General features: G+C 34.8%; 12 non-coding genes across 12 annotated transcripts; all 12 read right to left on the minus strand.

Moving 5' to 3' along the window:
- Nucleotides 1–101: 101 nt before the first annotated feature.
- On the minus strand, nucleotides 102–175 carry Trnan-guu (transfer RNA asparagine (anticodon GUU)). The gene has a single exon. It is a non-coding gene; the product is annotated as a tRNA-Asn (tRNA).
- A 704-nt stretch (nucleotides 176–879) lies between these two features.
- Nucleotides 880–953, minus strand: Trnan-guu (transfer RNA asparagine (anticodon GUU)). The gene has a single exon. It is a non-coding gene; the product is annotated as a tRNA-Asn (tRNA).
- Nucleotides 954–1,661: 708 nt separating this feature from the next.
- Nucleotides 1,662–1,735, minus strand: Trnan-guu (transfer RNA asparagine (anticodon GUU)). The gene has a single exon. It is a non-coding gene; the product is annotated as a tRNA-Asn (tRNA).
- Nucleotides 1,736–4,998: 3,263 nt separating this feature from the next.
- On the minus strand, nucleotides 4,999–5,072 carry Trnan-guu (transfer RNA asparagine (anticodon GUU)). The gene has a single exon. It is a non-coding gene; the product is annotated as a tRNA-Asn (tRNA).
- Nucleotides 5,073–5,779: 707 nt separating this feature from the next.
- Trnan-guu (transfer RNA asparagine (anticodon GUU)) lies at nucleotides 5,780–5,853 on the minus strand. Its single transcript has one exon. It is a non-coding gene; the product is annotated as a tRNA-Asn (tRNA).
- A 704-nt stretch (nucleotides 5,854–6,557) lies between these two features.
- On the minus strand, nucleotides 6,558–6,631 carry Trnan-guu (transfer RNA asparagine (anticodon GUU)). Its single transcript has one exon. It is a non-coding gene; the product is annotated as a tRNA-Asn (tRNA).
- A 7,086-nt stretch (nucleotides 6,632–13,717) lies between these two features.
- Trnan-guu (transfer RNA asparagine (anticodon GUU)) lies at nucleotides 13,718–13,791 on the minus strand. The gene has a single exon. It is a non-coding gene; the product is annotated as a tRNA-Asn (tRNA).
- A 704-nt stretch (nucleotides 13,792–14,495) lies between these two features.
- Nucleotides 14,496–14,569, minus strand: Trnan-guu (transfer RNA asparagine (anticodon GUU)). The gene has a single exon. It is a non-coding gene; the product is annotated as a tRNA-Asn (tRNA).
- Nucleotides 14,570–15,277: 708 nt separating this feature from the next.
- On the minus strand, nucleotides 15,278–15,351 carry Trnan-guu (transfer RNA asparagine (anticodon GUU)). The gene has a single exon. It is a non-coding gene; the product is annotated as a tRNA-Asn (tRNA).
- A 3,263-nt stretch (nucleotides 15,352–18,614) lies between these two features.
- Trnan-guu (transfer RNA asparagine (anticodon GUU)) lies at nucleotides 18,615–18,688 on the minus strand. The gene has a single exon. It is a non-coding gene; the product is annotated as a tRNA-Asn (tRNA).
- A 707-nt stretch (nucleotides 18,689–19,395) lies between these two features.
- Nucleotides 19,396–19,469, minus strand: Trnan-guu (transfer RNA asparagine (anticodon GUU)). Its single transcript has one exon. It is a non-coding gene; the product is annotated as a tRNA-Asn (tRNA).
- Nucleotides 19,470–20,173: 704 nt separating this feature from the next.
- Nucleotides 20,174–20,247, minus strand: Trnan-guu (transfer RNA asparagine (anticodon GUU)). Its single transcript has one exon. It is a non-coding gene; the product is annotated as a tRNA-Asn (tRNA).
- Nucleotides 20,248–25,228: the final 4,981 nt, after the last annotated feature.

The raw sequence follows: 25,228 nt of genomic DNA on the forward strand, positions 1-25,228 counted from the left end.
TCTTAAACAATATATGTACATATATCACGCTTGCTTTTTGTTCCGGAATATGATAGACAAGGATGAAAGACTCAAACGAAGAGGTACAAAATAAGAGTCATCGTCCCTGGGTGGGCTCGAACCACCAACCTTTCGGTTAACAGCCGAACGCGCTAGCCGATTGCGCCACAGAGACCTGAAGACCAATATCTCTTGGTCAATAATTAGTCAGCTACAAAGTCAAAATGACCGGTTTTAATGGAAGTGAGAGAAAGTGCGAAAGTGTCAGAAATGGTTATGATCAGAAATCTAGATTTCGTCTCAAACGGTCAGCCAATCGGTAGTGGAGTGCATGACGACATAAGCATTAAGCAATTTCCGCAGTTTAAAATTTTAACTGGGCCATATTATACACAGCGTAATTAACACATGTAGAGATCATATAGAAAATGGGGTATCATTCGATTTGGTGAAAACTGACATCATTATGCAAATAAGGCATTTTATCTCTCTTCTCGCCTCGGATACATTGGATTTATGTCCAAGTTGGATATATCTATCTCTAATCATTCGGTTTTATGCATAAGTCTTGTAGTTTTGGCTTGAGAGTATTTTCACGGCTAAAATTGAGTCATGATCATATTGGAAGATGGTGTGTAATATCATATCTGTAAACACTTTTATGTATCTATTATTACAATGCATTAAGTACAAAAGTCTCGTTCTTTGGCGGCAGTGTGAAGGTAATGTCAAAATAATTTTCGTAGTTCAATCGTTGTATAATAATGCAATAAACATGATTTAAAAAATATATGTACATATATTATGCTTCCTTTTTGTTCGGGAATATGGCAGACAAGGATAAAAGACTCAAATGAAAAGGTGCAAAATAAGAGTCATCGTCCCTGGGTGGGCTCATACCACCAACCTTTCGGTTAACAGCCGAAAGCGCTAACCGATTGCGCCACAGAGACCTGAAGAGCAATACCCCTTGGTCAATAATTAGTCAGCTTTACAGTCAAAATGACCGGATTTTATTGAAGTGAAACAAAGTGCGAAAGTGTCAGAAATGGTTATGGTCAGCGATCTCGGTTTCGTCTCAAACGGTCAGCCAGTGGGTAGTGGAGTGCGTGATGACATAAGCATGAAGCAATTTCTGCATTTTAAAATGTTCACTGGGCCATATTATAAACCACGTCATTAAGAGATGTACAGATCATATAGAGAAAGGGGTATAATTCGATTTTAGAAAACTGACATCATTCAGCAAATAAGGCATTTTATCGCTCTTCTCGCCTCGAATACATTGGATTTATGTCCAAGTTGGATATGTATATCTCTCTAATCATTCGGTTTTATGCATAAGCCTTGTAGTTTTGGCTTGAGAGTATTTTCACGGCTAAAACTGAGTCATGATCATATTGGAAGATGGTGTGTAATATCTTATCTGAAAACACCTTTTTGCATCTATTATGACACTGCATTAAGTACAAAAGTCGTCTTGTTCCTTGGCGGCAGTGTGAAGGTAATGTGAAAATAATTTTCGTGGTTCAATCGTTGTATACTAATGCAATAAACATGCTTTAAACAATATATGTACATATATTATGCTTGCTTTTTGTTCCGGAATATGGTAGACAAGGCTGAAAGACTCAAATGAAGAGGTGCAAAATAAGAGTCATCGTCCCTGGGTGGGCTGGAACCACCACCCTTTCGGTTAACAGCCGAACGCGCTAACCGATTGCGCCACAGAGACCTGAAGTCCAATATTTCTTCGTCAACAATTAGTCAGCTGCAAAGTCAAAATGACCGGTTTTAATGGAAGTGAGAGAAAGTCGGAAAGTGTCAGAAATGGTTATGGTCAGAAATCTCGATTTCGCCTTAAAGGAGACCAGAAACCAATGGAAATACAGAATAATAATAAAAGCACTATAGAAGAAAACCTGATTCTGAAGTATCATCCGCGACCGTAATGCCAATATTTAAATATTGGCATATCTTCTAGGAGCTGAATTTCCGTGACCTTGTATGCAAAATTTCCGCGCCTATTCGGTTACTTTCGGGTGTGACGTCATAGAATCGACTCCAGCATCCCAACTGGGAGTTGCCAGAGTAAAAGACAATGCCGTTTTGCGTTACTTACGGGTGTAATAGCACATTAAGAAAAGCCTGTGGACAACATTTTCTTTTTCTTTTCCAAAAATAAAGGCATAAAGAAAGTATGGATACATTATTACAAGCGAGTCGATTTCAAAGCAACACCATACAGCACACTATAATCATTACATTTCTAAAGGAATGTTACGAAAAGGAACCCGGAAAAAATATGATAGCCCGACTCTCGGGGCCCCTCTAATTTTAGTTCGGGCCCATCCTCTATTCAAAGTTAGGTCCCCGTCGGGTTTGTCGGAAAAAAATTGTTTGCCTGTGGAAACTTTGATCGCGCTGATGAAAAGAGTAAATGTATTTTCAAGATATTGACGTACATGCCTTAACATGGCACAATCGAAATCAAATCACCACTGTCCTAGGTGAAATTGAGATCTGATTTTAATCAAATGAAAGCTTATCTAAAAATAAGATTTTAAACCACTGACACGGTCATGTTTCGAGAAAACACAATTTTCAGTAATCTTAAATAAAAATTTAAAAATAAAAAATAATAATCAGTCTATGCCTGTTACACGTAGTATGTATAAACGGTAATCTGTAATGATTGGAACTGATATAAAACTATCCCTTAGGATGTTTAAATAGCAGCGACTAAAAAGAAAAGAGGTCAGTTATAAAATCAAAGTTTCAATTTAACTGGCTGACAATAGAAATTGGAGGAGGCTACAATTGACCCCATCCCTTGCCCCAATGTGCGAGCACCCATTGGACGCGCCATTTCCCCTCTGATACGCCTTATTATCCCCCAGGACAAGACCCTTGTATCTTATTCTGGTCAGCTGTGGCTAAACTGCATAATAGCTAACGGTTAGACTTGAGTACACAAGCATAAGGCCAGTGTGGCTAATTAACAGTTAATCCTTATCAATTCATTTATCTTGTGAAAAGGACTGCTCTTCCGACATACTTCAAAGAAACCATGTTCTACAATATGTATATGTAAACATCAGTATTGATTGGAAAATAAACGATGCCCTATTTTATTGTAACTTACGATGCCTAGGACTTCATTTTAACAGTTAAAATCTGTTTTTCCCACATTTAAATCCCACCTTATTTCCTTAGGTTTAAGTCTTAAGGCGTGTAACACGGTTTACTGAATACAATATTTATTCTGAATTAGTTCTTTGGGGGCACATATACTGCGTGACATATTTTCATTTATTCCTTCTTTTAATTTAATCATGGTAATTAAACTTTACATATACGGTAGAGGAATGTCAGGCGTTAACTGGCAGTTTCTTTGGTGGAAATGGAGATTGATTTTCTTTGCAGAGAAACGTAGGCCACATTCACAGTGATCATTCATGGGATTTAGGCCAATTGGCGACAATTTTATTTTTTTAATGTTTTTATTACTACAAATCTGTTGTAGTGTTTGAAAAAGTATGAAATTTACGTGAATAATGTTTAATCTTAACATTCTATTTACTGGAGAAAAAAACTAGTGTGATATTTACTATTTCGTCACGACAATATTCACAAGTGATAAAATAGAATATGGCATCTGTGGATTGTATACGTTCTATATATTTATGTATGGTGCTTTTTTGTTTTTGTTTTTTGTTTTTTATCTTCTTCTGAGAAATGAAAATTGGCAGACATAATGTTATAATAGGGAGTTCTCTGCAAAAACTCGGGAGATAGTACGAGATCGGGAGGTAGGTGTGGAAATACCCCCAAAATCGGGAGGTTTTCCTCCCGGCTTGAACTGTCCGGGCTTGTGTAATGAATATGTCATTTACATCATTCTTAAATGAATTTATTGCATTGTGGTAAATTTTTAATTTTTACATTGGGCACCATCACTTAATCCTTATCACATTTGTGCACAGCACACGATGTATAAGTATTTATTTAAAAATTACATTGCATTTTTTAAATTCCAAGATATGAAATATGAGCACCTTCTTACTGTTGTACTTTTCTGCTGTCAGGTCTTAAACACACAGTTCAACAGATATAGTTATGAGCATAACTCGGAAACATATTCAACTTTTGAATGAGCAACCCAAACCTTCACTCCTCTTGTCTCGCTCGCCATGTATGTTTGTATTTGAGGACTGGCTAGTACTGCGTCACAGGACCACGTCATCTATCGTCTCAACAAAGCTCGGAAAAACTCGACAATTTACGCGATAGTGGTATCTTCCGCGCAATATAATCACTACCATTCTACGATATATAATTTATAAACATCACAGTCCAATTAAAATTTATCGAGAATTACATACATAAAAGGCAAATTTTTCTTTCTAGTCTCCTTTAAACGGCCAGCCAATCGGTAGTGGAGTGCATGATGACATAAGCATAAAGCAATTTCTGCAGTTTAAAATGTTCACTGGGCCATATTATAAACCACGTAATTAAGAGATGTACAGATCATACAGAGAAATGGGTATACTTCGATTTGTAGAAAACTGACATCATTCAGCAAATAAGGCATTTTATCGCTCTTCTCGCCTCATATTCATTGGATTTATGTCCAAGTTGGATATATTTATCTCTAATCATTCGGTTTCATGCATATGTCTTGTAGTTTTGGCCTGAGAGTATTTTCACTGCTAAAATTGAGTGATGATCATATTGGAAGATGGTGTGTAATATCATATCTGAAAACACTTTTATGCATCTATTATGACACTGCATTAAGTACATAAGCCTACTTGTTGCTTGACGTCAGTGTGAAGGTTATGTAAAATAGAATTTCCTAGCTGAATCATTGTATAACAATGCAATAAAGATGCCTTAAACAATATATGTACATATATTACACTTGCTTTTTGTTCCGGAATATGGTAGACTAGGATGAAAGACGCAAATGAAGAGGTGCAAAATAACATTCATCGTCCCTGGGTGGGCTCGAACCACCAACCTTTCGGTTAACAGCCGAACGCGCTAACCGATTGCGCCACAGAGACTTGAAGACCAGTATCACTTGGTCAATAATTAGTCATCTTTAAAGTCAAAATAACCGGTTTCTATCGAAGTGAATCAAAGTGCTAAAGTGTCAGAAATGGTTATCGTCAGCAATCTAGATTTCGTCTCAAACGGTCAGCCAATCGGTAGTGGAGTGCGTGGTGACATAAGCATAAAGCAATTTCTGCAGTTTAAAATGTTCACTGGGTCATATTATAAACTACGTTATTAAGAGATGTACAGATCCTATAGAGAAATGGGTATAATTCGATTTGTAGAAAACTGACATCATTCAGCAAATAAGGCATTTTATCGCTCTTCTCGCCTCGAATACATTGGATCTTTGTCCAAGTTGGATATATCTATCTCTAATCATTCGGTTTCATGCATATATCTAATAGTTTTGGCCTCTGAGTATTTTCACTGCTAAAATTGAGTGATGATCATACTGGAAGATGGTGTGTAATATCATATCTGAAAACACTTTTATGCATCTATTATGACACTGCATTAAGTATATATCCTTACTTGTTGCTTGTCGGTAGTGTGAAGATTACGTAAAATAAATTTTTGTACTTGAATCATTGTATAACAATGCAATAAAGATGCCTTGAACAATATATGTACATATATCACGCTTGCTTTTTGTTCCGGAATATGATAGACAAGGATGAAAGACTCAAACGAAGAGGTACAAAATAAGAGTCATCGTCCCTGGGTGGGCTCGAACCACCAACCTTTCGGTTAACAGCCGAACGCGCTAACCGATTGCGCCACAGAGACCTGAAGACCAATATCTCTTGGTCAATAATTAGTCAGCTACAAAGTCAAAATGACCGGTTTTAATGGAAGTGAGAGAAAGTGCGAAAGTGTCAGAAATGGTTATGATCAGAAATCTAGATTTCGTCTCAAACGGTCAGCCAATCGGTAGTGGAGTGCATGACGACATAAGCATTAACCATTCTCTGCAGTTTAAAATTTTAACTGGGCCATATTATACACCGCGTAATTAACACACGTAGAGATCATATAGAAAATGGGGTATCATTCGATTTGGTGAAAACTGACATCATTATGCAAATAAGGCATTTTATCTCTCTTCTCGCCTCGAATACATTGGATTTATGTCCAAGTTGGATATATCTATCTCTAATCATTCGGTTTTATGCATAACCCTTGTAGTGTTGGCTTGAGAGTATTTTCACGGCTAAAATTGAGTCATGATCATATTGGAAGATGGTGTGTAATATCATATCTGTAAACACGTTTATGTATCTATTATTACAATGCATTAAGTACAAAAGTCTTGTTCTTTGGCGGCAGTGTGCAGGTAATGTCAAAATAATTTTCGTAGTTCAATCGTTGTATAATAATGCAATAAACATGATTTAAAAAATATATGTACATATATTATGCTTCCTTTTTGTTCGGGAATATGGCAGACAAGGATAAAAGACTCAAATGAAAAGGTGCAAAATAAGAGTCATCGTCCCTGGGTGGGCTCGAAGCACCACCCTTTCGGTTAACAGCCGAACGCGCTTGCCGATTGCGCCACAGAGACCTGAAGAGCAATATCTCCTGGTCAATAATTAGTCAGCTTTAAAGTCAAAATGACCGGTTTTTATGGAAGTGAGACAAAGTGCGAAAGTGTCAGAAATGGGTATGTTCAGCAATCTAGATTTCGTCTCAAACGGTCAGCCAATGGGCAGTGGAGTGCGTGATGACATAAGCTTTAAGCAATTTCTGCAGTTTAAAATGTTCACTGGGCCATATTATAAACCACGTAATTAAGAGATGTACAGATCATATAGAGAAAGGGGTAAATTTCAATTTGTAGAAAACTGACATCATTCAGCAAATAAGGCATTTTATCGCTCTTCTCGCCTCGAATACATTGGATTTATGTCCAATTTGGATATATCTATCTCTAATCATTTCGTTTCATGCATATGTCTTGTAGTTTTGGCCTGAGAGTATTTTCACTGCTAAAACTGATTGATGGTCATATTGGAAAATGGTGTGTAATCTCATATCTGAAAACACTTTTATGCATCTATTATGACACTGCATTAAGTACATAAGCTTACTTGTTGCTTGTCGGTAGTGTGAAGATTATGTAAAATAAATTTTTGTAGTTGAATCATTGTATAACAATGCAATAAAGATGCCTTAAACAATATATGTACATATGTCACGCTTGCTTTTTGTTCCGGAATATGATAGACAAGGATGAAAGACTCAAACGAAGAGGTACAAAATAAGAGTCATCGTCCCTGGGTGGGCTCGAACCACCAACCTTTCGGTTAACAGCCGAACGCGCTTTTTTTTTTCTTTCTTTATTTAAAAAACGCTTTGCACAGTATATAAGTTAAAAGTATACAGTCAGTATGTACATAGTAGTTTGTAATGCTATATTACAAAATAATGGTTCTACAATAGTATTTTGTAATGCTATATTACAAAACAATGATTCTACAATATTATTTTGTTAAGCTATGTTACAGAACAATGATTCTAAAATTTTATTTTGTAATCCTATAGTACAAAACAATGATTCTACAATGTAATAAACAGTTTATCCTCTTCTATTCTCATTAAAGGATTATCTTTTACAAAATACTTCGTAATCAAAGTCTGATTTTTGTCTTTGTAATGTTGATACGCATATAATATATATTTTCTAGTCAAATATTGGAACAATCTTTCGATGTCTATTTGTTTCCCTAATAACGACATAATGTTTCTTCTTTTGTAAATGCACAATCGAGCAATGCTCAGAATGTAGTTCAAAAAATAACTATTTACTAATTTTGTTTCTTTGTTATATCCTATCATGAGCATTTGTTCAAAAGAAGTTCTATTGAGAACACCAACTCTACAATTTTTAAAAAGAATCTCAACTATATATACAATATAATTCTTAAAAGAGCTTAATTCAGGATATTTCAAAAACATGTGAAATAAATCCTCTGTTTCCAACTGGCACACTGGACATAAGTCATTATCAATTTTGCCATAGTATTTTAGTCTCTCTTTTGTAAATATTCGATTGTGCATTATTCTGTAATCCAAATCTATACAATCTGGGGTCTTGAAAGGTAGGTGTATCAATTTCCAGTATTTATGCTTTTCCAAACTAAATATCTTACTCCAAAAGGAAACAGAAGCTGGTTCTTGAAAAATCAACGTACATAAAAGCTTGTAAAATAGTTGTGTTGTACATAAACAGAGGTCATATAATTTGGTATCAACTCTGAGAAACATATTATTTCTCCCATTGGTTACAGTGGGTTTTGACTCTGTTGCAACAATATTTCTCCAGCCTAATGGTATACTTTCTATTATGCAATTATAGTCTTCTTTTATCTTATCTGTTTTGATCTCAGAATTTGATTTGTATATCATTTCTTGAATAGCTCTATAAGGTAATATTCCAGGTACAAATTCATATGTAATATCCTGAACACGAACAATTCCTGCTTCTATAAATTCTGCGAAAAACAACGTTTTACCAGCACATGTAATATTAGGATTTAAAAAGAGAGGTTGTTCAAAAACATTCCTCACATCAATATTTGTATCGATATTATTTCTAAGTTTTTCCCATGCATGAAACATTTCTCTGTAAAATATAGGTAGGGTATTCAATTGTTGCTTATTTAAAGACATGAGAAACAACTCTTTGGTCAACCTCATGTTCAGGACAGTAGATAAAAAGTGATCAAAGGTATTTTTCCACATAGCATGGCAATTCACATCAAAGTATCTTTTTAAAAATTTTAGTCTGAATGCATACATTTTCATCTTTATATCAGTTAACTGTAGTCCGCCATTTCGCTTATCACCAATTATTGTATAATAGTGAACCAAATGGGACTTTCCTGACCAGATAAATCTGAGAAATAATTGCTTCAATTCATCAGCAATCATATCAGGAAGAGGCTGAACTGACACTATGTACAATACTCTAGAAACTAATAAGTTATTAACAACTGTTACTTTTCCTTGTATTGTCAAAAATCTCTGTGACCACAGTTGCAATAAGTTTTTAATTTTAGACAATCTATCATTCCAGTTCAGTTGCTCACATAACTTTGCACATTTTCCAACATAAGCTCCCAAAATTAAGATGACTTGATCACACATTTGAATTTGTAATTGTTTGCAATAATCATCAGTAAGTTTACCAGATCCAATACACAGAAGTTCTGTCTTTTCCTTGTTCACCTTTGCACCAGATCCTTTACAATACAAGTCAAGTACATTAAAAGATTGATTAATGGATTGTGTGTCCGCTAATGTCAAGGTTGTATCATCTGCATGTTGAAAAACTTTACTTGTATTACTAGACAGTGGGAGTGGAATACCTTTGATAGTGGAATTTGCTTTGATAGCGAGTCCTAAGGGTTCTGCTGCTAATACATATAACATTGCTGATATAGGACAACCTTGTCTGACTGAATTTTTAATTAAAAAGGTTTTCGTTAGATGACCATTGCATTTAACACTACTTTTAATTTCATTATAAAATATCTTTATCCACTGAATAAAATTGTCACCAAAACCGAACTTTCGTAAAACAGAAATCAGATATGAGTGGCAAACTCTGTCAAACGCTTTTTCTTGATCAATTTTTAAGATATATCCCTCAAGATTGTCTCTCTCAACCATATCTATAATATCTCTTACAGTGACTATAGTATCAGCAATATCTCTCCCAACTATACAACATGTCTGAGTTTGAGAAATAATTTTGGGTAATACCATTTTTAAACGTGTAGACAAAATCCTTGCCAAAATTTTATAATCTACATTAAGTAAACTGATAGGACGCCAATTTTGCAATCTTCTATTATCCCCCTTATTTTTATAAATAAGTGATATAACCCCAAATCTCATTGATCTCGACATAATATTGTCATTCTTAACACTCTGAAAGATGTGCAACAGAATATCATATATACAATCATAAAATTTACAATACCACTCTACTGTCAATCCGTCCGGGCCGGGGCTTTTATTTTTAGCCATCCCTTTTATAGCTGTATGTATTTCATCAACTGTTATTATGGCATCACACATATCTTTATCCTCATCAGATACAGAACAGTTTACAAAATTTAAAAGTGAATCAGTACAATTATCATCAACAGTTACCGAAGAATATAAATGACTATAAAACTGATGTATTTCATCTAAGATCCCGCTTGTATTTGAAATAATTACACCATCATCATCAATCAATTCATTGATTACATTTTTGTTGTGTCGATATTTCTCAAGATTTAGAAAGTATTTAGTATTTCTATCGCTTTCAATTGCCCATTTCGCCTTAGATCTCAAAATAGCACCCCGACAAAAATCAGTTTCATAGTCACTTAGCTGATGTTTTAGTTCTTCATATTTGTTAATGTCATATGATTCTTTATTTGCGACTTTTTCTGAAAATGATTTTAATTTATTTTGCAATGTAAAGTATTCTTGTAATCTTTCCTTATTTCTTCTTGTACAGTATACTTGGGAAAATTTTTTAATTTTGTATTTTACATTATCCCACCAAATGAGTGGTTCCCTGAAATACATTTCGTCAGTTTTTCCTTCGGTAAGAATTGATTTCACTCTTTGTACATATTTTTCCTCAAAAAGAACATTGTTGTTTAGTATCCATAATCCGGGCCCTGTTTCCACTTTGCAGGTATTTAGTTTAAGGTATACAAAAGAATGATCACTAAAGGATGTATCTGCATAATAAATATTTTGCACATTGGAATGCAATTTTGAGGAAATCAAAAAATAATCTATTCTACTCTGCTTCATTTCGCCTAGTACAACTTGTTTTCTGGAGAAACTACGAGTACTAGGATTTCGTGATCTCCATAAATCGGTAATATTCCTATCATGAATAATTTTATAAAGTTCACGCACTGCTACATCATCAATATGTAAGGCTTTGTTATGTCGATCAATACCTGCTAAAGTTGTATTAAAATCACCAGCCAGGATAGTGCTATCACTAGTACTGTTATGTAAATATGTATTTAGCTTCATGAAAAAGTTAAACCTTTCCTTCACAACATTTGGAGCATAAATATTGATTAAATCAATCACTTTATCATCAATAGCTATTTTAAGGTGTAAAATCCTACCCTTTTCAATAATTTCTTGTGTCACCTGATTTCTCAATTCTCTCACTACTAAAACAGCAACACCTGCCCTCCTATTGTCTGCATTACTATAAAATATGTCACCATTCCAAATCTCATTTTCTCTAATACTTTCAACAAACTCATCATCCCAAAAGGTTTCTTGCAATAATAAAATATGGCCTCTTTTCTCCTTAAATATTTCTAAAACAGACTTTAGTTTATTCAAATTACGCAAGCCATTTACATTTAGAGATACAATATTTAAAGCCATGATTATGATGAGTGTATTGAAAGTATTAAAAAATGTCGAGTGTTTGATCATTTCTTAATAGGTGTTCGTCGCATGTTATTCAATTTCATGTTAGGTACTGGATTAAACCTTCTCCTTCTCCTTTGTACTACTTTGAAATTTTCGATATTAGTACCGTTTTCTTGACATGTACGTGATTCGTTTGATCTTTCAACAACGTCTGCAGCCATCTTCCTGTCATCATCTGAATCTGTCCCCGATCCATCTCCAATTGTATGATTGTTGTTTACTTCCTCTATTTCTACATTGGTCATATCAACTCCAATTCTTTCTTTTTCTTCCCCACTTTCTCCACTCTCATTATCTTTTTTTGCATTCTCAATTTCTTCTTTATCATCTTCGTCACTCGGTAACTCCAATATGTCTTCCCTCGTATCATCATCAACTTGCGAATGACTGCCTGCAATGGCCTCTCTGTAACACATACATGTTTGCGCCTCTTTGTGGCATTTGTCGCATATCCTGCATGTACACATAAGAGGAAAACTTCCACAACTATCACATCTTTGCCTTGTGCAATTTTTTGCTACATGGCCTTGCTCCCCACACTTGTAGCATACAAAATCAGGGCAGTCTTTTATAACATGTCCCGGATCTAGACATCTAGAACATACCTTAACTTGATTATCATGTAATACTCTAAAGTATTGTTGACCATTAACAGTCTGAAATTTCAGACTGTAAGGCAAGGATTTTACCTGCTGTGGAAATTTACATTTGACATAACGAGTCCCATCAGCCACACTAGTTCCAGGATAATATCTGCGTTGAATGGGAGAAAGAAGTTCTACTCCGTATTCACCGAGCTTCATACTTATATCATCATCATTGATGTATGCTGGCAAATGAAGAATTGACACTATAATAGTGTCTGAATATAATAGAGTACAATCAAAGTGTTCACTTCCAATATCAATTCCACACAAGGTATTATATGCTACTTCCTTGCTCGGTAGTGTGACCTCATACAAATTTGCACCTTTGGGCACAACTGCATAGACCGACATATCTCCGGTTAATTCTTCTACACTTCTAACAATATCACTTGCCTTTATTTTCTTCACATCCTTTACATCAATCACCACGGTACATTCTTTCCCAAAACGACGAGAAGCTCCTGTCTGTCTATCAATGTTACTCGACATGCCATTCTTATTGTTAGCTATTCCACTGGTGTCATTAGAGTGTGAGTCAGCTCCTTGTGCTGCACGTGCAGTACGACCAGGCTTTGTATTCATTGTCACAGAAAATAATATATTGTGTGGTGGATAAAGTTATCCACACACTCAAAATATATCTCACTTATATATGAATGCGATCACACAAATCTTATCAACGTACCTGTAACAAATTAAAACAGCAAAAATGTCTATTAAAGGAAAAAAACTGGAAAATTCACGGAGCGATCATCAAACGTGTTTTCCTTCTGATGTCATAACCGGAAGTCCCCAGCCGAACGCGCTAACCGATTGCGCCACAGAGACCTGAAGACCAATATCTCTTGGTCAATAATTAGTCAGCTACAAAGTCAAAATGACCGGTTTTAATGGAAGTGAGAGAAAGTGCGAAAGTGTCAGAAATGGTTATGATCAGAAATCTAGATTTCGTCTCAAAGGGTCAGCCAATCGGTAGTGGAGTGCATGATGACATAAACATAAAGCAATTTCTGCAGTTTAAAATGTTCACTGGACCATATTATAAACCACGTAATTAAGAGATCTACAGATCATATAGAGAAAGGGGTAAATTTCGATTTGTAAGAAACTGACATCATTCACCAAATAAAGCATTTTATCGCTCCTCTCGCCTCGAATACATTGGATTTATGTCCAATTTGGATATATCTATCTCTAATCATTCGTTTTCATGCATATATCTTATAGTTTTGGCCTGAGAGTATTTTCACTGCTAAAATTGAGTGATGATCATACTGGAAGATGGTGTGTAATATCATATCTGAAAACACTTTTATGCATCTATTATGACACTGCATTAAGTACATAAGCTTACTTGTTGCTTGTCGGTAGTGTGAAGATTATGTAAAATAAATTTTTGTAGTTGAATCATTGTATAACAATGCAATAAAGATGCCTTAAACAATATATGTACATATATCACGCTTGCTTTTTGTTCCGGAATATGATAGACAAGGATGAAAGACTCAAACGAAGAGGTACAAAATAAGAGTCATCGTCCCTGGGTGGGCTCGAACCACCAACCTTTCGGTTAACAGCCGAACGCGCTAACCGATTGCGCCACAGAGACCTGAAGACCAATATCTCTTGGTCAATAATTAGTCAGCTACAAAGTCAAAATGACCGGTTTTAATGGAAGTGAGAGAAAGTGCGAAAGTGTCAGAAATGGTTATGATCAGAAATCTAGATTTCGTCTCAAACGGTCAGCCAATCGGTAGTGGAGTGCATGACGACATAAGCATTAAGCAATTTCCGCAGTTTAAAATTTTAACTGGGCCATATTATACACAGCGTAATTAACACATGTAGAGATCATATAGAAAATGGGGTATCATTCGATTTGGTGAAAACTGACATCATTATGCAAATAAGGCATTTTATCTCTCTTCTCGCCTCGGATACATTGGATTTATGTCCAAGTTGGATATATCTATCTCTAATCATTCGGTTTTATGCATAAGTCTTGTAGTTTTGGCTTGAGAGTATTTTCACGGCTAAAATTGAGTCATGATCATATTGGAAGATGGTGTGTAATATCATATCTGTAAACACTTTTATGTATCTATTATTACAATGCATTAAGTACAAAAGTCTCGTTCTTTGGCGGCAGTGTGAAGGTAATGTCAAAATAATTTTCGTAGTTCAATCGTTGTATAATAATTCAATAAACATGATTTAAAAAATATATGTACATATATTATGCTTCCTTTTTGTTCGGGAATATGGCAGACAAGGATAAAAGACTCAAATGAAAAGGTGCAAAATAAGAGTCATCGTCCCTGGGTGGGCTCATACCACCAACCTTTCGGTTAACAGCCGAAAGCGCTAACCGATTGCGCCACAGAGACCTGAAGAGCAATACCCCTTGGTCAATAATTAGTCAGCTTTACAGTCAAAATGACCGGATTTTATTGAAGTGAAACAAAGTGCGAAAGTGTCAGAAATGGTTATGGTCAGCGATCTCGGTTTCGTCTCAAACGGTCAGCCAGTGGGTAGTGGAGTGCGTGATGACATAAGCATGAAGCAATTTCTGCATTTTAAAATGTTCACTGGGCCATATTATAAACCACGTCATTAAGAGATGTACAGATCATATAGAGAAAGGGGTATAATTCGATTTTAGAAAACTGACATCATTCAGCAAATAAGGCATTTTATCGCTCTTCTCGCCTCGAATACATTGGATTTATGTCCAAGTTGGATATGTATATCTCTCTAATCATTCGGTTTTATGCATAAGCCTTGTAGTTTTGGCTTGAGAGTATTTTCACGGCTAAAACTGAGTCATGATCATATTGGAAGATGGTGTGTAATATCTTATCTGAAAACACCTTTTTGCATCTATTATGACACTGCATTAAGTACAAAAGTCGTCTTGTTCCTTGGCGGCAGTGTGAAGGTAATGTGAAAATAATTTTCGTGGTTCAATCGTTGTATACTAATGCAATAAACATGCTTTAAACAATATATGTACATATATTATGCTTGCTTTTTGTTCCGGAATATGGTAGACAAGGCTGAAAGACTCAAATGAAGAGGTGCAAAATAAGAGTCATCGTCCCTGGGTGGGCTGGAACCACCACCCTTTCGGTTAACAGCCGAACGCGCTAACCGATTGCGCCACAGAGACCTGAAGTCCAATATTTCTTCGTCAACAATTAGTCAGCTGCAAAGTCAAAATGACCGGTTTTAATGGAAGTGAGAGAAAGTCGGAAAGTGTCAGAAATGGTTATGGTCAGAAATCTCGATTTCGCCTTAAAGGAGACCAGAAACCAATGGAAATACAGAATAATAATAAAAGCACTATAGAAGAAAACCTGATTCTGAAGTATCATCCGCGACCGTAATGCCAATATTTAAATATTGGCATATCTTCTAGGAGCTGAATTTCCGTGACCTTGTATGCAAAATTTCCGCGCCTATTCGGTTACTTTCGGGTGTGACGTCATAGAATCGACTCCAGCATCCCAACTGGGAGTTGCCAGAGTAAAAGACAATGCCGTTTTGCGTTACTTACGGGTGTAATAGCACATTAAGAAAAGCCTGTGGACAACATTTTCTTTTTCTTTTCCAAAAATAAAGGCATAAAGAAAGTATGGATACATTATTACAAGCGAGTCGATTTCAAAGCAACACCATACAGCACACTATAATCATTACATTTCTAAAGGAATGTTACGAAAAGGAACCCGGAAAAAATATGATAGCCCGACTCTCGGGGCCCCTCTAATTTTAGTTCGGGCCCATCCTCTATTCAAAGTTAGGTCCCCGTCGGGTTTGTCGGAAAAAAATTGTTTGCCTGTGGAAACTTTGATCGCGCTGATGAAAAGAGTAAATGTATTTTCAAGATATTGACGTACATGCCTTAACATGGCACAATCGAAATCAAATCACCACTGTCCTAGGTGAAATTGAGATCTGATTTTAATCAAATGAAAGCTTATCTAAAAATAAGATTTTAAACCACTGACACGGTCATGTTTCGAGAAAACACAATTTTCAGTAATCTTAAATAAAAATTTAAAAATAAAAAATAATAATCAGTCTATGCCTGTTACACGTAGTATGTATAAACGGTAATCTGTAATGATTGGAACTGATATAAAACTATCCCTTAGGATGTTTAAATAGCAGCGACTAAAAAGAAAAGAGGTCAGTTATAAAATCAAAGTTTCAATTTAACTGGCTGACAATAGAAATTGGAGGAGGCTACAATTGACCCCATCCCTTGCCCCAATGTGCGAGCACCCATTGGACGCGCCATTTCCCCTCTGATACGCCTTATTATCCCCCAGGACAAGACCCTTGTATCTTATTCTGGTCAGCTGTGGCTAAACTGCATAATAGCTAACGGTTAGACTTGAGTACACAAGCATAAGGCCAGTGTGGCTAATTAACAGTTAATCCTTATCAATTCATTTATCTTGTGAAAAGGACTGCTCTTCCGACATACTTCAAAGAAACCATGTTCTACAATATGTATATGTAAACATCAGTATTGATTGGAAAATAAACGATGCCCTATTTTATTGTAACTTACGATGCCTAGGACTTCATTTTAACAGTTAAAATCTGTTTTTCCCACATTTAAATCCCACCTTATTTCCTTAGGTTTAAGTCTTAAGGCGTGTAACACGGTTTACTGAATACAATATTTATTCTGAATTAGTTCTTTGGGGGCACATATACTGCGTGACATATTTTCATTTATTCCTTCTTTTAATTTAATCATGGTAATTAAACTTTACATATACGGTAGAGGAATGTCAGGCGTTAACTGGCAGTTTCTTTGGTGGAAATGGAGATTGATTTTCTTTGCAGAGAAACGTAGGCCACATTCACAGTGATCATTCATGGGATTTAGTCCAATTGGCGACAATTTTATTTTTTTAATGTTTTTATTACTACAAATCTGTTGTAGTGTTTGAAAAAGTATGAAATTTACGTGAATAATGTTTAATCTTAACATTCTATTTACTGGAGAAAAAAACTAGTGTGATATTTACTATTTCGTCACGACAATATTCACAAGTGATAAAATAGAATATGGCATCTGTGGATTGTATACGTTCTATATATTTATGTATGGTGCTTTTTTGTTTTTGTTTTTTGTTTTTTATCTTCTTCTGAGAAATGAAAATTGGCAGACATAATGTTATAATAGGGAGTTCTCTGCAAAAACTCGGGAGATAGTACGAGATCGGGAGGTAGGTGTGGAAATACCCCCAAAATCGGGAGGTTTTCCTCCCGGCTTGAACTGTCCGGGCTTGTGTAATGAATATGTCATTTACATCATTCTTAAATGAATTTATTGCATTGTGGTAAATTTTTAATTTTTACATTGGGCACCATCACTTAATCCTTATCACATTTGTGCACAGCACACGATGTATAAGTATTTATTTAAAAATTACATTGCATTTTTTAAATTCCAAGATATGAAATATGAGCACCTTCTTACTGTTGTACTTTTCTGCTGTCAGGTCTTAAACACACAGTTCAACAGATATAGTTATGAGCATAACTCGGAAACATATTCAACTTTTGAATGAGCAACCCAAACCTTCACTCCTCTTGTCTCGCTCGCCATGTATGTTTGTATTTGAGGACTGGCTAGTACTGCGTCACAGGACCACGTCATCTATCGTCTCAACAAAGCTCGGAAAAACTCGACAATTTACGCGATAGTGGTATCTTCCGCGCAATATAATCACTACCATTCTACGATATATAATTTATAAACATCACAGTCCAATTAAAATTTATCGAGAATTACATACATAAAAGGCAAATTTTTCTTTCTAGTCTCCTTTAAACGGCCAGCCAATCGGTAGTGGAGTGCATGATGACATAAGCATAAAGCAATTTCTGCAGTTTAAAATGTTCACTGGGCCATATTATAAACCACGTAATTAAGAGATGTACAGATCATACAGAGAAATGGGTATACTTCGATTTGTAGAAAACTGACATCATTCAGCAAATAAGGCATTTTATCGCTCTTCTCGCCTCATATTCATTGGATTTATGTCCAAGTTGGATATATTTATCTCTAATCATTCGGTTTCATGCATATGTCTTGTAGTTTTGGCCTGAGAGTATTTTCACTGCTAAAATTGAGTGATGATCATATTGGAAGATGGTGTGTAATATCATATCTGAAAACACTTTTATGCATCTATTATGACACTGCATTAAGTACATAAGCCTACTTGTTGCTTGACGTCAGTGTGAAGGTTATGTAAAATAGAATTTCCTAGCTGAATCATTGTATAACAATGCAATAAAGATGCCTTAAACAATATATGTACATATATTACACTTGCTTTTTGTTCCGGAATATGGTAGACTAGGATGAAAGACGCAAATGAAGAGGTGCAAAATAACATTCATCGTCCCTGGGTGGGCTCGAACCACCAACCTTTCGGTTAACAGCCGAACGCGCTAACCGATTGCGCCACAGAGACTTGAAGACCAGTATCACTTGGTCAATAATTAGTCATCTTTAAAGTCAAAATAACCGGTTTCTATCGAAGTGAATCAAAGTGCTAAAGTGTCAGAAATGGTTATCGTCAGCAATCTAGATTTCGTCTCAAACGGTCAGCCAATCGGTAGTGGAGTGCGTGGTGACATAAACATAAAGCAATTTCTGCAGTTTAAAATGTTCACTGGGTCATATTATAAACTACGTTATTAAGAGATGTACAGATCCTATAGAGAAATGGGTATAATTCGATTTGTAGAAAACTGACATCATTCAGCAAATAAGGCATTTTATCGCTCTTCTCGCCTCGAATACATTGGATCTTTGTCCAAGTTGGATATATCTATCTCTAATCATTCGGTTTCATGCATATATCTAATAGTTTTGGCCTCTGAGTATTTTCACTGCTAAAATTGAGTGATGATCATACTGGAAGATGGTGTGTAATATCATATCTGAAAACACTTTTATGCATCTATTATGACACTGCATTAAGTATATATCCTTACTTGTTGCTTGTCGGTAGTGTGAAGATTACGTAAAATAAATTTTTGTACTTGAATCATTGTATAACAATGCAATAAAGATGCCTTGAACAATATATGTACATATATCACGCTTGCTTTTTGTTCCGGAATATGATAGACAAGGATGAAAGACTCAAACGAAGAGGTACAAAATAAGAGTCATCGTCCCTGGGTGGGCTCGAACCACCAACCTTTCGGTTAACAGCCGAACGCGCTAACCGATTGCGCCACAGAGACCTGAAGACCAATATCTCTTGGTCAATAATTAGTCAGCTACAAAGTCAAAATGACCGGTTTTAATGGAAGTGAGAGAAAGTGCGAAAGTGTCAGAAATGGTTATGATCAGAAATCTAGATTTCGTCTCAAACGGTCAGCCAATCGGTAGTGGAGTGCATGACGACATAAGCATTAACCATTCTCTGCAGTTTAAAATTTTAACTGGGCCATATTATACACCGCGTAATTAACACACGTAGAGATCATATAGAAAATGGGGTATCATTCGATTTGGTGAAAACTGACATCATTATGCAAATAAGGCATTTTATCTCTCTTCTCGCCTCGAATACATTGGATTTATGTCCAAGTTGGATATATCTATCTCTAATCATTCGGTTTTATGCATAACCCTTGTAGTGTTGGCTTGAGAGTATTTTCACGGCTAAAATTGAGTCATGATCATATTGGAAGATGGTGTGTAATATCATATCTGTAAACACGTTTATGTATCTATTATTACAATGCATTAAGTACAAAAGTCTTGTTCTTTGGCGGCAGTGTGCAGGTAATGTCAAAATAATTTTCGTAGTTCAATCGTTGTATAATAATGCAATAAACATGATTTAAAAAATATATGTACATATATTATGCTTCCTTTTTGTTCGGGAATATGGCAGACAAGGATAAAAGACTCAAATGAAAAGGTGCAAAATAAGAGTCATCGTCCCTGGGTGGGCTCGAAGCACCACCCTTTCGGTTAACAGCCGAACGCGCTTGCCGATTGCGCCACAGAGACCTGAAGAGCAATATCTCCTGGTCAATAATTAGTCAGCTTTAAAGTCAAAATGACCGGTTTTTATGGAAGTGAGACAAAGTGCGAAAGTGTCAGAAATGGGTATGTTCAGCAATCTAGATTTCGTCTCAAACGGTCAGCCAATGGGCAGTGGAGTGCGTGATGACATAAGCTTTAAGCAATTTCTGCAGTTTAAAATGTTCACTGGGCCATATTATAAACCACGTAATTAAGAGATGTACAGATCATATAGAGAAAGGGGTAAATTTCAATTTGTAGAAAACTGACATCATTCAGCAAATAAGGCATTTTATCGCTCTTCTCGCCTCGAATACATTGGATTTATGTCCAATTTGGATATATCTATCTCTAATCATTTCGTTTCATGCATATGTCTTGTAGTTTTGGCCTGAGAGTATTTTCACTGCTAAAACTGATTGATGGTCATATTGGAAAATGGTGTGTAATCTCATATCTGAAAACACTTTTATGCATCTATTATGACACTGCATTGAGTACATAAGCTTACTTGTTGCTTGTCGGTAGTGTGAAGATTATGTAAAATAAATTTTTGTAGTTGAATCATTGTATAACAATGCAATAAAGATGCCTTAAACAATATATGTACATATGTCACGCTTGCTTTTTGTTCCGGAATATGATAGACAAGGATGAAAGACTCAAACGAAGAGGTACAAAATAAGAGTCATCGTCCCTGGGTGGGCTCGAACCACCAACCTTTCGGTTAACAGCCGAACGCGCTTTTTTTTTTCTTTCTTTATTTAAAAAACGCTTTGCACAGTATATAAGTTAAAAGTATACAGTCAGTATGTACATAGTAGTTTGTAATGCTATATTACAAAATAATGGTTCTACAATAGTATTTTGTAATGCTATATTACAAAACAATGATTCTACAATATTATTTTGTTAAGCTATGTTACAGAACAATGATTCTAAAATTTTATTTTGTAATCCTATAGTACAAAACAATGATTCTACAATGTAATAAACAGTTTATCCTCTTCTATTCTCATTAAAGGATTATCTTTTACAAAATACTTCGTAATCAAAGTCTGATTTTTGTCTTTGTAATGTTGATACGCATATAATATATATTTTCTAGTCAAATATTGGAACAATCTTTCGATGTCTATTTGTTTCCCTAATAACGACATAATGTTTCTTCTTTTGTAAATGCACAATCGAGCAATGCTCAGAATGTAGTTCAAAAAATAACTATTTACTAATTTTGTTTCTTTGTTATATCCTATCATGAGCATTTGTTCAAAAGAAGTTCTATTGAGAACACCAACTCTACAATTTTTAAAAAGAATCTCAACTATATATACAATATAATTCTTAAAAGAGCTTAATTCAGGATATTTCAAAAACATGTGAAATAAATCCTCTGTTTCCAACTGGCACACTGGACATAAGTCATTATCAATTTTGCCATAGTATTTTAGTCTCTCTTTTGTAAATATTCGATTGTGCATTATTCTGTAATCCAAATCTATACAATCTGGGGTCTTGAAAGGTAGGTGTATCAATTTCCAGTATTTATGCTTTTCCAAACTAAATATCTTACTCCAAAAGGAAACAGAAGCTGGTTCTTGAAAAATCAACGTACATAAAAGCTTGTAAAATAGTTGTGTTGTACATAAACAGAGGTCATATAATTTTGTATCAACTCTGAGAAACATATTATTTCTCCCATTGGTTACAGTGGGTTTTGACTCTGTTGCAACAATATTTCTCCAGCCTAATGGTATACTTTCTATTATGCAATTATAGTCTTCTTTTATCTTATCTGTTTTGATCTCAGAATTTGATTTGTATATCATTTCTTGAATAGCTCTATAAGGTAATATTCCAGGTACAAATTCATATGTAATATCCTGAACACGAACAATTCCTGCTTCTATAAATTCTGCGAAAAACAACGTTTTACCAGCACATGTAATATTAGGATTTAAAAAGAGAGGTTGTTCAAAAACATTCCTCACATCAATATTTGTATCGATATTATTTCTAAGTTTTTCCCATGCATGAAACATTTCTCTGTAAAATATAGGTAGGGTATTCAATTGTTGCTTATTTAAAGACATGAGAAACAACTCTTTGGTCAACCTCATGTTCAGGACAGTAGATAAAAAGTGATCAAAGGTATTTTTCCACATAGCATGGCAATTCACATCAAAGTATCTTTTTAAAAATTTTAGTCTGAATGCATACATTTTCATCTTTATATCAGTTAACTGTAGTCCGCCATTTCGCTTATCACCAATTATTGTATAATAGTGAACCAAATGGGACTTTCCTGACCAGATAAATCTGAGAAATAATTGCTTCAATTCATCAGCAATCATATCAGGAAGAGGCTGAACTGACACTATGTACAATACTCTAGAAACTAATAAGTTATTAACAACTGTTACTTTTCCTTGTATTGTCAAAAATCTCTGTGACCACAGTTGCAATAAGTTTTTAATTTTAGACAATCTATCATTCCAGTTCAGTTGCTCACATAACTTTGCACATTTTCCAACATAAGCTCCCAAAATTAAGATGACTTGATCACACATTTGAATTTGTAATTGTTTGCAATAATCATCAGTAAGTTTACCAGATCCAATACACAGAAGTTCTGTCTTTTCCTTGTTCACCTTTGCACCAGATCCTTTACAATACAAGTCAAGTACATTAAAAGATTGATTAATGGATTGTGTGTCCGCTAATGTCAAGGTTGTATCATCTGCATGTTGAAAAACTTTACTTGTATTACTAGACAGTGGGAGTGGAATACCTTTGATAGTGGAATTTGCTTTGATAGCGAGTCCTAAGGGTTCTGCTGCTAATACATATAACATTGCTGATATAGGACAACCTTGTCTGACTGAATTTTTAATTAAAAAGGGTTTCGTTAGATGACCATTGCATTTAACACTACTTTTAATTTCATTATAAAATATCTTTATCCACTGAATAAAATTGTCACCAAAACCGAACTTTCGTAAAACAGAAATCAGATATGAGTGGCAAACTCTGTCAAACGCTTTTTCTTGATCAATTTTTAAGATATATCCCTCAAGATTGTCTCTCTCAACCATATCTATAATATCTCTTACAGTGACTATAGTATCAGCAATATCTCTCCCAACTATACAACATGTCTGAGTTTGAGAAATAATTTTGGGTAATACCATTTTTAAACGTGTAGACAAAATCCTTGCCAAAATTTTATAATCTACATTAAGTAAACTGATAGGACGCCAATTTTGCAATCTTCTATTATCCCCCTTATTTTTATAAATAAGTGATATAACCCCAAATCTCATTGATCTCGACATAATATTGTCATTCTTGACACTCTGAAAGATGTGCAACAGAATATCATATATACAATCATAAAATTTACAATACCACTCTACTGTCAATCCGTCCGGGCCGGGGCTTTTATTTTTAGCCATCCCTTTTATAGCTGTATGTATTTCATCAACTGTTATTATGGCATCACACATATCTTTATCCTCATCAGATACAGAACAGTTTACAAAATTTAAAAGTGAATCAGTACAATTATCATCAACAGTTACCGAAGAATATAAATGACTATAAAACTGATGTATTTCATCTAAGATCCCGCTTGTATTTGAAATAATTACACCATCATCATCAATCAATTCATTGATTACATTTTTGTTGTGTCGATATTTCTCAAGATTTAGAAAGTATTTAGTATTTCTATCGCTTTCAATTGCCCATTTCGCCTTAGATCTCAAAATAGCACCCCGACAAAAATCAGTTTCATAGTCACTTAGCTGATGTTTTAGTTCTTCATATTTGTTAATGTCATATGCTTCTTTATTTGCGACTTTTTCTGAAAATGATTTTAATTTATTTTGCAATGTAAAGTATTCTTGTAATCTTTCCTTATTTCTTCTTGTACAGTATACTTGGGAAAATTTTTTAATTTTGTATTTTACATTATCCCACCAAATGAGTGGTTCCCTTAAATACATTTCTTCAGTTTTTCCTTCGGTAAGAATTGATTTCACTCTTTGTACATATTTTTCCTCAAAAAGAACATTGTTGTTTAGTATCCATAATCCGGGCCCTGTTTCCACTTTGCAGGTATTTAGTTTAAGGTATACAAAAGAATGATCACTAAAGGATGTATCTGCATAATAAATATTTTGCACATTGGAATGCAATTTTGAGGAAATCAAAACATAATCTATTCTACTCTGCTTCATTTCGCCTAGTACAACTTGTTTTCTGGAGAAACTACGAGTACTAGGATTTCGTGATCTCCATAAATCGGTAATATTCCTATCATGAATAATTTTATAAAGTTCACGCACTGCTACATCATCAATATGTAAGGCTTTGTTATGTCGATCAATACCTGCTAAAGTTGTATTAAAATCACCAGCCAGGATAGTGCTATCACTAGTACTGTTATGTAAATATGTATTTAGCTTCATGAAAAAGTTAAACCTTTCCTTCACAACATTTGGAGCATAAATATTGATTAAATCAATCACTTTATCATCAATAGCTATTTTAAGATGTAAAATCCTACCCTTTTCAATCATTTCTTGTGTCACCTGATTTCTCAATTCTCTCACTACTAAAACAGCAACACCTGCCCTCCTATTGTCAGCATTACTATAAAATATGTCACCATTCCAAATCTCATTTTCTCTAATACTTTCAACAAACTCATCATCCCAAAAGGTTTCTTGCAATAATAAAATATGGCCTCTTTTCTCTTTAAATATTTCTAAAACACACTTTAGTTTATTCAAATTACGCAAGCCATTTACATTTAGAGATACAATATTTAAAGCCATGATTATGATGAGTGTATTGAAAGTATTAAAAAATGTTGAGTGTTTGATCATTTCTTCATAGGTGTTCGTCGCATGCTATTCATCTTCATATTAGGTACTGGATTAAACCTTCTCCTTCTCCTTTG

Source organism: Sinohyriopsis cumingii, chromosome 15 (assembly GCF_028554795.1).
Source record: "Sinohyriopsis cumingii isolate HCF-2022 chromosome 15, ASM2855479v2, whole genome shotgun sequence".
Lineage (NCBI taxonomy): Eukaryota > Metazoa > Mollusca > Bivalvia > Unionida > Unionidae > Sinohyriopsis > Sinohyriopsis cumingii.